Raw genomic sequence first — 15,432 nt, 5'->3', positions numbered from 1 at the left:
CATACTCCCCCCACACACACACCCTGATCACACCCCTACCCCCCTGTCCCAGTGCCACCTGGCCTAACACGCCTGCTGGGAACAGCCTGGAGCTGCTTTGACCCCAGCCTGCTGTGGCTTGCAGCCCGCTATGCTCTGTGTGCAGATCTGGGGCCATGCACTCCCCATGCCCTCCCAGGGTGCATACAGCAGCAGGAGCTGCCACCCCCCACATCCCCTGGATGAGCCATTCCCAGATTTGTCCCATGCTGTGCCCCAGCTGAGCAGCATCTGCACGTAGCACTGGCAGCCACCCCCACATAGCTCAGTCCTGCACCCCAGGCCTTTCCCCAGCCCATTCCCTCACCCCACAACAAACTTACCAGTGGGACCTGGCTGCTCTCCATGTGGCAGGGCTGTGCTCCTGGCCCCCTGGATGTTGCACTGTGGCTGCATGCATTCATGGACTCACCCACATATCCCCCATGACCCTTTTAAGTACCCCTACAGGTACATGTACTCCCAGTTGATACCACTGCTCTAGAGAATGATAAACCATATAGTGATGAAGGAAGCACTATAATGGATAAAATAAATAGCTTACATCATGAAAAATGTAGGGTAGTAAAAGTCTTTAGGATATTAGCAAGAAATTTGGATCAGATTTGCTACCAGCTGCCCTGAAAGATTTATCTTTAACCATTTGTCTAAACTAGTTTTGTTTGGATATCCAACAGCTTCTTGAAATAGTATCTGCCTGTTTTGTAACCCATCCTAACTTTGCTTTCTGTGACTTCTGGAGATTTCTGACCACAAACATATCATCTTTAGATAAAAAGGTTGCCTGCTGCTCTCACTGAAAATCAGACCTGTCCATCCAAACTGTGGGAGCCTAGATGCCTTTTGACAGAGGCCAGCTTATCACATTCAAGTACAGAGAGAATTCCCTCAGACTGCCAGAATTATTATTGTACAGCTAGTTAGCTGTAGAAATAGCACTATGAACTGATAGAGATGATTAATCATTTCCTTCTCCCTAGTGTGATGACATGTCAGTATCTACGATTGTGTCCCCTCCAGCCAGACCGCAGGACAGCCACAAAGACTGTAATTCAGATATGTATGTGACACTGCTATCTGCCTTGTTCTTTTTCCAAACTGGCTCAATGTAAAAGGAGCAGGAGTTTAAAAGAATTCCAGGCAGCATCTCGAGAGACCCCTGACAGCGATGTCAGTTATAGCAGATGACAGAATTCAGCATGTTCTACAATTATATGTCTTTAATTTTTCAGCCCAGATGAAGTAAAGCAATACCTGTCAAATCCTGCTGTCAGCCTTCTACAGTGTCCATTTTGCTCACTGTAACATGGTGAAAACTTTAAGACTAAAAAGTCCTTCTCTTACCCTGTGCAGGCTGTGAAATTTACATACATTTAATTACAACTGGTATTTCAGTGCCCTTGACTAAACCAAGTTAATCTGTGAGCCCTCAGCCACACACTGAAAACCTAGACTTTCCAAAGCAGCCCACAGAACTTAGATGTGCAACTTTAATTCAGTAACTACAGTGACCTGGAGCCCTAGGTTCTACATACTGAGCAAAGTCAGGTTAGGTCATGCTTGGATGGGAAACCACTAAGGAAATTCCACCCAAGATGTTGGTCCATGTTGGATTTGGACTGGACTGCAGTCTTTCTCCTCATTCAAATGATGGAAACTCCAGTAGCACAGTGTCTATTAGTATGATACTGGGGTACTGGTTCAACATCAGCTAAGGCAGACTGCCACCTAATTTACGGACTTGTCTGCTTCCTAGGGAAGCCACAATCAAAAGAGTATGGCCAGTATGCCTCAGATATGGGGATAATTCAAATCTTCATGTGAGCTTTAAGACTAAATCCCACTGGTATATTGTGGCAGTAAAACTGAAGTCGAATCACTGAAAGGTTACGGTGTGCACTGTAATTCTGCTCCTCAGTTCCAACCAGGAAGGGCTGAAAGGATTTCAAAAGTGTGGTAATAATGATCATTAACTTAACTGTGGCCAGGGTTTCATCCAGGAAATACATGAAATATTGTGTATGATAAAGATACTATCACTGAGAGTTTAAAATGATGGCAAGAGCTGGATTAAGCCAATGGAACCCATTCCAGAAGCATGCAAAAGGTAAGGCAAGCTGACATCTCCAGCAATAACTAAAAGTTACCATAGACCTCAGTTAACCCAGACACAAAATTCCATTAATGTGACTTAGTTTTCCCTTATTGCTGTACACACCAACCTACCATCTAATTTTATTAATAATAATGAACATAATGTGGTAGCTTCTTAAGGCCACAACCGATTTTGGCCCCTTATGCTAAGTGCTGTTTACAAATATAATAAGTGACAGTCCCTGTGCCAAATGTTAAATCCTAAAAGATAAGCTGTAACTAGAGAATGAGACAAATAAGTATACCCGGGGTGGGGTGGGGAGGGGGACAGGGAAACAAACAAATATAATAGTAGGATGTGCACAATTTACAGGCACATCTCTCACCCTCAGTCACATGCTCAGACAAATACACACCCACAAATACAAGATTTAGACACTAGGCAAGATATTTCTGCTACAGACTGGAAAGGAAGAACAGAAAGGAAAGGCCTTGTTATTATAGCTACTACTTTTAAATACATGGGACACCTTCCAATTACACATTCTCAGGGGGAGAGGTAGAGGGAAATATATGTGTATTTAAAGCCTGTGCATTGTTCTGAGGTTCTTTGGTTATGGGTAAAATAAACTGTGTGTTTGTTATTTATTATGGCACCATTAAGTACTTAAATATAAAAGAATATACTTGGGTTTTTTTCATATTTAATATTAATGTTTTGCCTCTGAATGTTAATGGATGTGAGTTATTTGGGATGATCCTACATGGAATCTCATGTGGCTATGGTGACAACTGGTGGCATTGCTAAAATGGGCCATTGACATGAAAGTTTTATTTTCAAATCTAAATAGACAGGGTCAATTTCTTAGCTGGTATAAACTGGTGCAGCTCTGGTGAAGTCAATGGAAGTGCACTGAGCTCCACTGTGCTCACACAGATTTTGCCAGATGAGTGTTTAGGTGGTTGTGCAGGATGGAGTGCTGAGGCATGGGGGAAGCTTCTCCTTTATTCATCGTCTTAGTGTTCAGACTGGCAAGTGGAAAAATATCAGATTGCTGTTATGATGAGATTAGTTACCTGCTAGCAACCCCCCCAGTCCCTCAGTGAAGATTGGATGTTTCTTCTGACTTCAAGGCTACCTAGGATCCTGCTTGGTCACTCACTTGAAATATGCATTGTTGTTTATTCAGTAGCATGCCTTCCTGGAATGACATGCACTGATGCATTCATGGATATCAGGGCTGTGAAGCACACATCTATCTATAGAGAAGATACAGCATCAGAACAAACAGAATACTGGGCTGCTATCTTCATAGTGTATCCTATCCAAATACTACCCTCTGGTCACTAAACTGAGAGACAATTATCATACCATACTTACACAAAACCTCTGCATACACAACTGCAGCATACTTATCAAACAATCCACATCACTCATGCCATCTGTAATGTCGTCCATTTTGAGGAACTTAGGATCAGAACAGACTTCTTAGGTCAAGTCCATTCCTCTGTTGTTGCAAGCCATCATGCCAAGTAACCTTTGTTCACCCAAATAGATGGTGGTACTATGATGGGCATAAACTGGGAGGAGGATGAGGTTCCAGTGACCCAGTGAGGCAGACAGTGACCCATCTAACCTGCTATCTTGTCTCTAATAGAGGTCATAGAGAGATTCTTCAGGGAAGGTACAAAAAACTTTACCAGACATTTACATGATACCTTTCCCTTGTGTTTTACTAACCTTTTTTTCCCCTACCAAATGAATTAAATCCTGAAGTTTGAGGATTCATATCACACATTAAATTGTTTTCATCCTATCTAATGGGTCTTTGGGTGTTCTTATTCCCTAGATATGGCTTACAGAGCAGACCATATAATATTTTCAGTATTAATCTTCCATTTTCTCACCAGTATATTGTAACACTTTTCTGCTTCCTCAGTTTCATTAAAACTGTCTGTTCTTAAGGACACACTGGACTTTTGACCTGAGTGGTCATAGTAAATTAGGAATTCAGCAACAGTCTGAGAGTAGCACAGGTTATTCCTTCTATTGTGCATTATCTTGAATTTTGTCAGCAATGGTTTTCCTTTGATATTATGTTGCCCATTCATTGAAATGGATTATATCCCTTTGAAGTTCCTTGCAGCTCTATCTTTGACTAACTCAGGTCATTGTATGGAATCTGCAGATTTTGTTATTATATGGCTCACTCTTCAGTAAATATATTGAGCACAGTGGAACTTGCATAGATTCTTGTGGTATCCCACTATTAACCTTTTGTCATTTGCAAGCCAATGTTTTCTTCCTACAGTATATTTTTAGGCATTACAAATTCCAAGTAACATTATATGTTTATCAGCAAGTCTTTAGAAATACAGAATGAATATGTGCATCATCTTTACTCCAATATGATTTTCCATGTTCACCTAGAAGACCCTAGCAAAAAAACACAGTCAGCTCATCTTTTTCTGTTAAAAAATAACCAGAAAACTACAATTTAAAAGCTATTATAAATGATGAAAAGCTATACCCAAATACACACACACAAACAAGCCCATTTTCAGAAGGTTTAATTAAAACTCTGTACACTCTATTCTATAGTAATTTTAAAAGCACAGCACCCCTTTTCTGAATATTGGAGGGCACTGTTTACTACAGCTACCTAGAACAGTAAATACTGAGTTTTCAGTGCTGCCAACCATGTATGTCAGCAGGAAACATGAATTATGATAGTTCTGCAATTGGTGACACTCAGAGGGCAGGTGCCCAAAAATGTAATTATTAATTTTCAATCCTGGGGATAATATTTTCTTGTTTTAAAGACATGAATTTAAAGCATTCTAGTTGCCATGGCAACTTTCTGATTCCATTTGGGTGTCATTTTTCATCACATCCCTTCAGAATCAGTCATTTCCTGTAACAAATTTTGGAGAAAGTCTCTTTCTTCCTCTCTCCCCTATATCTGTAATATTTATATATATGAGAGAGAGAGAGAGAGAGAGAATTACTGACACGCTCTTCTGCTCATTCACAGCCCACTAAAGAGAAAGTTGTCTTGAAAAATATGCTGGCTGCCAAAATGCCTTTTCGTAGCTTCTGTTTTCAACCAGAACTCTAATTTTTTTTCTGCCACATAAATATTAGCCAGTACCTGCTCTTTTTTCTTTTCCCTTCTGTTCCTGTTACCCTCCCCATCCTTTCCCTCTGTTAAGCAATTGCAGTGTAGGAAGTGCTTGTACAAGCTGGCATAAGCCCATTGTAATACACCCAGTTTATTCCCAGCTGGCACAGATAACTCCCAATCTGTGCTTCTGCATAAGGGCAAAATCTGGATGCTAGATTTGATCCTGTGACAACACTTGGCTGACCTGTGAAGGCCCTGTGCACCCTACTGACCCTTCACCCCATTTTCCTATCTGGGAAGACCCTATTCTCCTTCATATGTAGACCCTGGAGGAAGTGCCTACTGGGATTGTGCAAATGCATTCCCTGGAAACCAAAATATTTGGAGATACATTTGTTTGGCAGGGATTTCCTTTATTTATTTTAAAGGAAGCAAGATCATGGGCTGGATGATACTTCTGTCATTCAGAAACTGGAGTGCAGCAAAACTGGGACTACCCTGAGGTCCACTTTATTGGGAAGGGAAGGGCCACTAGGAAGTCAGAGCTCTGTCCTTTGGTTTGCACCTGCTCCATGTACAGACTCTGCCTCATCCATCCACTGTCAGCTTCTGTCAGCTGGCTATTACCCCCACAAGGTCAAATGTCACCTAAGAACTGGAAAACAGAGTTGTGCTCTGTCCCACCTCCAATGGAGGCGGAGAGCAGAGAGGAGGGAACCAGGCACATGTGGGTCCCCACACACACGTGTGCCCCCTTAGGTGACTGGTGGCAGAGGCAGCAGAAGCAGAGGCGGCAGCAGGGACAGCAGTAGCTGATCCCCCTAAGGTAAGTGGGACAGAGGGACCCAGCGCAGCTGAGGTGGATCTGGAGCCCCCCGGATCCCTTTTAGCTTAGCCGGCAGGGAGCCACGCTCCCAAGCCACGTGTGTAAACAGAGTGTGCAAAAGGGGGGTGGTCTAGGGGGGACTGACCCCCCCAAGCTAGGGAGCACCCCAGCAGCTGTCCCTTGGGGTGCAGTCACCGGTGGCACCAGATCCCCCCAGCAGGTGAATGCAGGGGGTGGGACTGCCAGCAGGCATTTCCAGGTATCCCAGAGCGCCTGATTGGCTGTAGGGCAGCCACACGAAATTCAAACCATGGCTTTTAAAAGCTGCAGTTTGACATAACCGCCAGCATTTGGGGACAGAGAGTGGAGAGGAGGGAACCAGGTACACATGAGTCCCTACACATGTGTCCCCTTACCTGACTGGCGGTGGAGATGGCAGAGGTGGGGGCAGGGCAGCAGCAGCTGATCCCCCTAAGGTAAGTGGGATAGAGGGGAGAGGGACCCGGCACAGCAGAGGCGGATCCGGAGGGGAAGCCCCCCAAATCCCTTTTAGTTTAGCTGGCAGGGACCCACACTCCCAAGCCGTGCACGCGAACAGAGCATGGAAACAGGCATGCTCTGCATGCTGGTGTTTGCACTGGCATTCACACAGGTGGGCAAGCAGGAGGGGCCAGGAGGAAGTCTTCAGCAAGGGAAAGGCGTGAGCACCACACCAAATAAATAAAAATGTTGTGGGCACAGAGTACAGCTAGGGCTCCTGCCCATGGGGCACTGCCCACCTGGGGCTTCTCTCAGGCCTCCACCCAGACAGAGCCCATGGGGAGCTGGCATCACCCTGCCCCCTGGCCTGTAGGGGATCCCTGGTGGGGCCAGGGAGGAGGGAGTGGGGGTCCCCACACCTGTCCCACAGGTGCCCGTCTTCAGGCTCTGCAGGGGCAGGTGAGGGAGCTCCAGGAAGAGGTTAGCAGGCTGAGGGGGAAGCAGAGGATGAAATTTATGCATATTTTCTTTCCCTGCAAGGCCATGCACTAAAGGGAAAAGAACCCCAGGAGGTCCCCTGTGGCAGGAAGCCATCTTTGTTTCACCCCAAAATCTCTGTGCTGTGACAATTTGATTAGGATGGGCCCAGCAGAGGAGACACACCCTTACCCTCTCTCTTTAGGTAACCTGAGCTGGCTACATTCCTGAGGGAGGGGGGACACCTGCTCCCTCTGCCTACATCACTGGTATCAGCCACCTGGGTCAGGGGTTTCTACCTGGTGGGCTAGAGTCTGTCCTGCAACTAGTGATGTATTTCAAATTGGTTGGTGGACAGCCAACAGGTGCTGGCCTCCATTGGACCAGGTGAATGAGGTCACAGGGGCTATATAAATTAAGACTGCCCAGAAGGAGGGGCAGCAGCCATGCGGGGGACTCAGAGGAGCTTTACCATCTGAAACTGGCTCTCTCCCCTATAACTCATGAGCTAGGAACAGCCTGCCTCCAGAGGGAATCTCCAACAGCCTCGGGATGATGCTTGCGAGTAAGCTACTTGAGATCTCGTTAGATATCTAGCTGGCAGTAACTCAGATGCGTGATCAAAAGGCTACCTCAGCCAGACTGTTTTGCTCGATGGGATTTCTATGATATTACTCTATCTTGTACCCTATTTTCACCCTACCCCTGTAATCAATAAAGTTCTCCTTTGTGACTGGTGTAGGAGACTTATTGAGGGGTGGGTCTAAATTATGCCTAGGAGGCCCCTTAGGTCTGCGGACTAAGAGGGACTTTCCTTTTTGGCTCCCAACTTGGGGAAGTGCCCCAAGTGCCTGTACTGGGTTGAGTACCCATAGAACTATTAGGCCTGTGTTTCCCCAAGGACACAGAGCCAAGAGAGTCCCTTCTCGGGGTGGTGGCAGCTTACGTTACCCCCAGGCTAGCGAGTGTGCTCCAGGATGGGGCTCAGCCGGACGTGAGGCGCCCCCAGGGAGGCACTCGGAGCCTGGAAGGTGGTTGGGTGCAGTGAGGTGGGTGGCTCAACGCAGGAGCGCCCCCTACTGGCCTGCCACATCCCCTCCGTAGCAGAATGACAGATGGTTCCCTCTAGAGCCAGGGCTGCTCACAGCGGCGCAGTACCAGTTCCCCCAGTCCAGCTGGGGAACAAGTATGAGGCCCTGGTCACATTGGAGGAAGAGAAAGAGGAGGAGGCAACCTCTGGAGAGGAGGCCAGTCTACACACAGAACAGGCTGAAGGAGGCAAGTTGACCCAGAAGAAGAGATGCCGGGTGATCATCATAGGTGACTCCATCCTGAGAAGTACAGAGGGTCCCATCTGTCACCAGGATCCTGTGTCACATGAGGTCTACTGTTTGCCTGGAGCAAGAATTCAGAATGCGATGGAGATGATCCTGGCCATTATCCAGCCCACCGATTACTACCCCATGATCCTAATCCATGCGGTTACTAATGATGCGGCCAGGAGCAGCCCAGATCGTCTGATGAAGGACTACCAAGCTCTGGGGAGCAAGCTGAAGAAGACAGGGGCACAGGTGGTCTTCTTATCTTTCCTTCCAGTGAGTGGACACAAACAATACCATGAGACCTGCAACAGGGAGGTCAACCTGCAGCTTCAGAAATGGTGTCTTGAGGCAGGTTTCGGCTTCTTGGACCACAACCCATACTTCAGGACAAGAGATGTGTTCAGGTGGGATGGGCTTCACCTGTCCCCCAAAGGTAAGTGTGTGTTCCAGCGGGCTTTAAACTAGGCTCATCAGGGAAAAGGGAAGATGAGGACAGAGGGAGCCACGGAACACTGAACCAAGAGCCACCCACAAGACAGGCAATGAGCATAAGAAATACCCAGGTAAGTGACATGGGCCCGGATAGTCCTGGGACTGGGGGGGAGGCATGTACACTGTCAGGAGGCCTTAACTGACTCTACACTAATGCTCATAATATGGGGAACAAGCAGGAGGAACTTGCCCTCCTGCTAGCTAACACAAACCCAGACATAGTGGGGCTCACTGAAACTTGGTGGGATCCAGTGCATGACTGGGCAGTTAACATCAAGGGCTATAGACTGTACAGGAGGGATAGAACAGGGAGGAAGGGTGGGGGTGTGGTGCTGTACATCAAAGAGCAATTCACATCCTCAACAAACACCACTGGGTCAGAGGAGGGGCAGACTGAAGTGCTCTGTGTCCCAATACAAGGGGGTTGGGGGGAAAGGGACTTAATGGTAGGAGTCTACTATAGTCCACCTAACTGGGGGAAGAGGTGGACCGGGAATTCTCAGGTCAGCTTGCAGAGGCAGTTAGGTCAAGGGACATGGTCATCATGGGTGACCTAAACTATTCGGACAGCTGCTGGGAAGAGCAGTCAGCCAGCAGTCAACCCACACATAAGTTTCTAGCTGAGTTACAGGACCTCCACTTAACCCAGGAGGTGCACAGTCCCACCAGGAGAAATGCTTTGTTGGACCTGGTCCTGGCCACAGGCAATGATCTGGTGAGTGGACTGTGGGTTCTCAACCACCTGGGTGATAGCGATCATCATCTACTGGAATTCACCATCCAGTGCAGGGTGCCAAAGGCCTGCAGCAAGGTAACAGTCCTAGACATCAGGAGGGTGGATTTAAATGAGGTAAGGAGACTAGTTGGGGAGGCACTGAGGTCCTGGAGGGGAGAGGAGTTGGGAGTCCAGGAAGAGTGGTCATTCCTTAAGGAGAGGATCCTCCAAGCCCAAAGGGTGACAATCCCAATGTGGATCAAAGGGGGCAAGAGTGCTCAAAAGCCCCCAAGGCTCACCAAAAACATCCAGAAACATCTCAAAGCTAAAAAGGAGGCGTACACCCAATGGAAGGGAGGGGCCATCACCAAGGAGGATTCTAACTCCATTGCTCAAGACTGTAGGGGGGCTGTTAAGAAGGCTAAGGTGGAGATGGAACTGGGACTAGCAACCTGGATCAAGGATAACAAGAAGTCTTTTTATAAATACATAGGGAGTAAAAAGAAGGTACCGGGTAAAGTAAAGCCTCTGCAGGATATGATAGGAAATCTGGTGGTCACACCAGATGACAAAGCTAACCTCTTTAACAATTTCTTTGCCTTCATCTTTTTGAGCAGGGACAAGGGCATCTTCCCCACCAGGATCCCAGACGGACCCAGGGGAGGTGCTGCCAGGCCCAGGGTCAGTGAGGACCTAGTCAGGGAACTTCTAGTGGGACTAGATGTGTACAAATCAGCAGGTCCTGACGATCTCCACCCCAGAGTGCGGAGGGAATTAGCAGAGGTCATTGTGGGACCCCTGGCACAGCTTTACAAGCACTCATGGTGTGCTGGCGAGGTGCCAGAGGACTGGAAAAGGGCCAATGTGGTCCCCATTTTCAAAAAAGGGAGGAAGGAGGACCCAGGAAACTATAGACTCGTTAGTCTTATCTCGGTCCTGGGCAAGCTCTTTGAGAAAATCATCCAAGAGCACATCTGCAAGGGCCCAGCAGGGGAGATTATGCTTAGGGGTGACCAACATGGGTTCATTCGAGGCAGGTCCGGTCAGACCAACCTGGTGGCCTTCTATGACCAGGTCACAAAATCCTTGGAAGCAGGTGTTGCGGTAGACATAGTCTTTCTGGATTTTAGGAAGGCCTTCAGCACTGTCTCTCACCCCACTCTCATTAAAAAATTAGGTGACTGTGGCATCGATGCCTACAGCGTCGGATGGGTTGCAAATTGGCTGGAGGGCCGCACCCAGAGAGTGGTGGTGGATGCAGAAAAGGATCTTGGTGTCATTATTGATTCCAAAACAAACATGGGCTGCCAATGTGGGGATATGGTCAGGAAGGCTAACCACACCTTGTCATGCATCCACAGATGCATCATGAGCAGGTCCAAGGAGGTGATCCTCCCCCTCTATGTGACAGTGGTCAGGCCACAGTTGGAGTACTGTGCCCAGTTCTGGGCGCTGCACTTCAGGAGGGATGTGGACAGCATCAAGAGGGTCCAGAGGAGGGTCACTCGCATGATCAGGGGCAACAGGGTAGGTCCTATGAGCAGAGGCTACGGGACCTAAATCTGTTCAGCCTCCACAAGAGGAGGCTGAGAGGGAATCTGGTGGCCATCTACAAACTGGCCAAGGGGGACCAGCAGGCTATGGGAGACCCTGTTCCCCCGAGCACTACTGGGAGTAATGAGGAATAACGGCCAGAAGTTGATGGGGGGTAAATTCAGGCTAGATATCAGGAGGCACTACTTCACATTGAGGGTGGCTAGGATCTGGAACCAACTTCCAAGGGAAGTGGTGCTGGCTTCTACCCTGGGGGGTCTTCAAAAGGAGGCTAGATAATCACCTAGCTGGGGTCATTTGACCCCAGCATCTTCTCCTGCCCGTGGCAGGGTTCAGACTTGATGATCTGCTCAGGTCCCTTCTGACCCTACCAACTATGAAACTATGAAATTATGAAACAATGTACACCCAATTCCAGGTTGGCATGGTTTGAGGAGGAGCTGGCAAAGTAGATCTATTCATCTGCCTTGCACTGCTAGGGAAATTCTAGACTCAGCTGTGCTGGCTCTAGATTTAGGACCCAGATGCCTTGTTTGGGGATGGGACTCACCCTCAGACTGACCATGATCTTTCCATTCAATAATAGGTAAATTTATTGATACACAGTGATAACAGAAAAGAAACAATACAAACAATCCAGCAATTTTATACATCTACCAAATCCTAGGGCTGTCATTAGAGTCAAATGATAGCAGCTGGCCAGGACAGTCTTCACCCTGAAGCTCTCTTTTAGCAATCTGGGGGTAGGATGCTGAGGTGCCACTCCCCTCCCCCCCGCCAATAGGGTGGATGAGATGGGCTGGTGGTTTTATCCTCTGCCCACGGGGGCCTCAGGGACCCTTCCCAGGACATGAGGACAGGGACCCCTCTCAGAGACCCTTTCAGGGAGAAGGACAGGGAGGAGAGACCCTTTGTTACTCTCAAGTCTCTGCTTTGTATTTTCCTTCCCTCCTGATGACTCTTGATCTGTGGCTGTTGTTGGTTTGTCTCTCTGCATTGTTGTCATACTTCCACATAGCTCATCACATGCACACATGCTAATTTGGTCTTCCTGGGCATTGTCCTAATTTATTCGGTTCCCCCAAAACTGGGACTCCGCACCCCCCGCTCCCCGGGGCTTTGTTAGCGGGTGCCACCTTTATTTAATGTTATGGAACAGTGTGGTACATGCCCCTCCTCTGCCCCAGGCTGTGTTTGTATATCTGATAGCCTTGTTGTGTTAGACAGTTTGTCTGCTTCAAAAAATGCATGCAACTTTGTACATGAGATCCAAGCCCTTAAAAAAAACAACCCATGCTGCCTATCCTGAACCATTCTAATGCGTATACATATACCTGTAAGTCAATTCCCAAAACCCAAACTTTTAAATACTATTTCTACGCCAACAAGCAGGAAAGGGCAAAATCCACCTGAGCAGTGCTAAAGGACTTGAAATAAAGCAGAGGAACAGCCTTAGAACTTGGATTACTCTGGGCCCATAAATGGATCTATTTGGCATTGCAAAGCCACACAGAAAGAGAAAGAAATACAAGAACCCATTCACAAAAAGCTTACAGTCTTACAGAAATAGCAATACAGGAAGATGGATAGTTTCTTAAAATTCATAGCTGGGCCCCAGAAATCAATGAACAAATATTGCAAGGAACACCCATAACGGGTAAAGTATCGCAGGGATGCCTTGAACTGAAGGAGAAAGAGAGAAACTAGGACAGGAACTAGAGACAGAGCATTGACTAAGGGAGTAAGTAGAGTGTATCCCTCTCCCATGCACCACAAAACTTTACGCTGTCTGAGCTAAGGAATATGAACAGCAGCAGGTGCCCTGGGTGATGTGATGCTAGTGGTCCTCAAGTGTGTGGTGGCTGAAGGCTTCTTCATATTTTAGTGCCTTAAACAAAAGAACTCCAAGCCTGCTCATTGTGAGAAAGGCTGCAGTCAGCATTGGCAGGGGTCCCAATGGGAAACACTGCTAGAGCTGTTTAATAGAGTTGTAACATTACAGCCTCAAATTGCTTTCCTTCAGGATGTAAGTTCTATCATGTAAATTGCTAGGAACTGAGTGTATCCAGGGGCTGGTGAAGCTAATCCCTGGTACATGTTTAAATGCAAGCCTAGGGAGTCCATTTCCAGCCCTACATGGTATCTACAGCTGTCTGATTCACTTAATCTCACATATGTAGTCCTTATGGAAATTGTGTTTGTGAATAAACAGGAAAAACGACATTAGTGAGGTGTATTAGAGCAGGGGCTGTGTCTCCTTCCGTGTGCATTCAGTGCCTAATACCAAATTGTTCTCATTCCAACTTGGGGCCTCTGGATGCTTTTGCAAAATACTCAGTAAATAGAGAAGATGTGAACTTCTGTCTTAATTGCAACAGGAAAATAAATAGAACTAACTTCACTGCTATGAAGACACTAGCCAATTGCCCATCAAGAATGATGGGGCGGGGTGAGGGGGAGTGGGTGGGGATGGAGCCCTGTGTGCTCCCTGCCCCATATGGGCCCATTCCTCCCTTCCCTCCCGCTGCTTTGGGTCCAGGCCTTTTCCCACCCGTCCTCCCCACAGTGACAGAGGGAGGGGAGGAATGGGCCTGGGCCTGATGTGGAGGAGAACCGGACCCAAGGGTGGGGAGAAGCCACGCTGCTGCAGTGGGGGGGAGGGGGCTGAGGCCAGTGCTGGTGGCCTCACACCTCCCCACCCCCCGGCATCCCAACCCCATTTCCTCCCCTGCACTGCCACCACAATCACCTCCAAGGAGCTACGGGGAGGGGGCGAGGCCAGCTCCAGGGACCTCGCTCCCACCCCCCATTGCATCGTCGCCACCTGCAGGGAGCAGGGCAGAGATGGCAAGGCCAGTGCTGCTGGCCTCGTCCTCGCCCTCCTGCCTGTTCTGTCTGCTCTGTTGCTGTTGCCTCCAGGGAATGGCAAGAGCGGACAGAATGGGTGACGTGTTGCCACCATCATGGCGAATTGCCATGATTGCCACCTGCCCGAATGCTTTTTTGCATTCTGATTGACTGTTTGTCAGCCAATCAGAGTGCAAATAAAGCATTACAGACAGACAGATAGATAGACAAAGGCTTTTATAATATTAGAATGCTGAAATAGTCTCAGCCTTCCATGGAGAGCATTCTAAACATTTTCCTAGATTGGGGCACGGTGTGCCACCATGGACTCGGCAAATATTCTTTGCTGAATCTAGACTTCATATTAATTGCATCACCAGAGCAGCCATTAATCAAATGTCTTCCACATGAATTTTTATTGAAAAATCAATTTAATAAAGTATGTGGGAGTTCACCTGCTTTCAGAACACAAGATAAATATTCATGGCAACAGCTTTGGCTGGAACTACACTTAAGGCTTTGTTTACTTTATACAAAAGTGGTGCCAGTTTAACTTAAGGCGCAGCTTTAAATTTGTTGAGTTAAATTGATAGAGGGCTATGTGGAGGCTCTTAAATTGGTTTATTTTAGGCCAACCTGGAATAAGTTTAAGCTATAATAAAATATATAATAAAAACTGAAATTAGAATGCCCAGGGAGGGGTTTGCACTCTTTTATTTAAACTCGGGTTGCTGTTTTTTAATTTAAGTAAAATCTGATGCAGTTTTCTTATACTTCAGCATCCAGCTTGACTGGCCCTTACTCAACAAATACTGAATAGATAAGACTCAAGTTCTGACTAGGTTTTTCCCTGAAGGATACTGGAGAGCGCTATTTTGTCATCCAGCCAGTAGTCCCTTGGTTGAGATGTTAGCATCTGTACTGGGAAATGCTCTGTATTTTCAAGGGCAGATCTTCAGTGGTGTGAATCATGTTGCTTTCATGGGGCAAAGATTTGGCTGCTGTTTCTAACATCAGGGTGACTGATCTGTAATATGGTGATATAATTCAGTAGTAAAACCAAGTATCTTTCAGTCTAAGAAAGTTTTCTTCCTTGATCTTTATTTTTGCAAGATTACAGGGTTTCCAATAAAAGAATGATTTAACATACCAGGGGTGGGTGGACTACATAATACACCCAATTTGGGGACACACTGGTCTTGGGAAGCCCAACTTTTCCCATATGCTCTTCCTCTGCTTTAAAAATCAAGTGCATCATAATTTTACTTTTGTTATTAACACAGACTGACCTGTTTTGCATCATTAAAGCCTCAACCTAATTTTCACCCCACCCTCTCCAGAGAGTATTTTCTACCAGATACTCCTCTCCATACAAGCTGATTACAATCATATTCCTTGTGCATAAAGCCTGTTTAGGGATAGGACTGGCGAAAAGGTAGTTTAGTAACTACTGGTATCTGG

The 15,432-nt window shown here is 47.1% G+C and overlaps 1 protein-coding gene across 4 annotated transcripts in view; it reads right to left on the bottom strand.

Annotated features, from left to right (window-relative positions):
* GABRA3 (gamma-aminobutyric acid type A receptor alpha3 subunit) overlaps positions 1–15,432 on the bottom strand; it is a 179,478-nt gene that overhangs the window by 132,081 nt on the left and 31,965 nt on the right. The window contains exon 1 of one of the 4 annotated variants that reach the window (XM_019540284.1): positions 1,294–1,374. The exons of the other annotated variants lie outside the window; for them this stretch is intronic. The gene's annotated coding sequence lies outside the window, so the exon portion shown is untranslated. Of the gene's footprint in view, positions 1–1,293; positions 1,375–15,432 lie in introns of those variants that run through there. 4 annotated transcript variants of the gene reach the window in all.

Source organism: Crocodylus porosus, unplaced genomic scaffold (assembly GCF_001723895.1).
Source record: "Crocodylus porosus isolate Cpor-Errol unplaced genomic scaffold, CroPor_comp1, whole genome shotgun sequence".
NCBI lineage: Eukaryota > Metazoa > Chordata > Crocodylia > Crocodylidae > Crocodylus > Crocodylus porosus.
The sequence above is the reverse complement of the archived record's forward strand: the minus strand, read 5'-3'. Positions and strand labels throughout refer to the sequence as shown.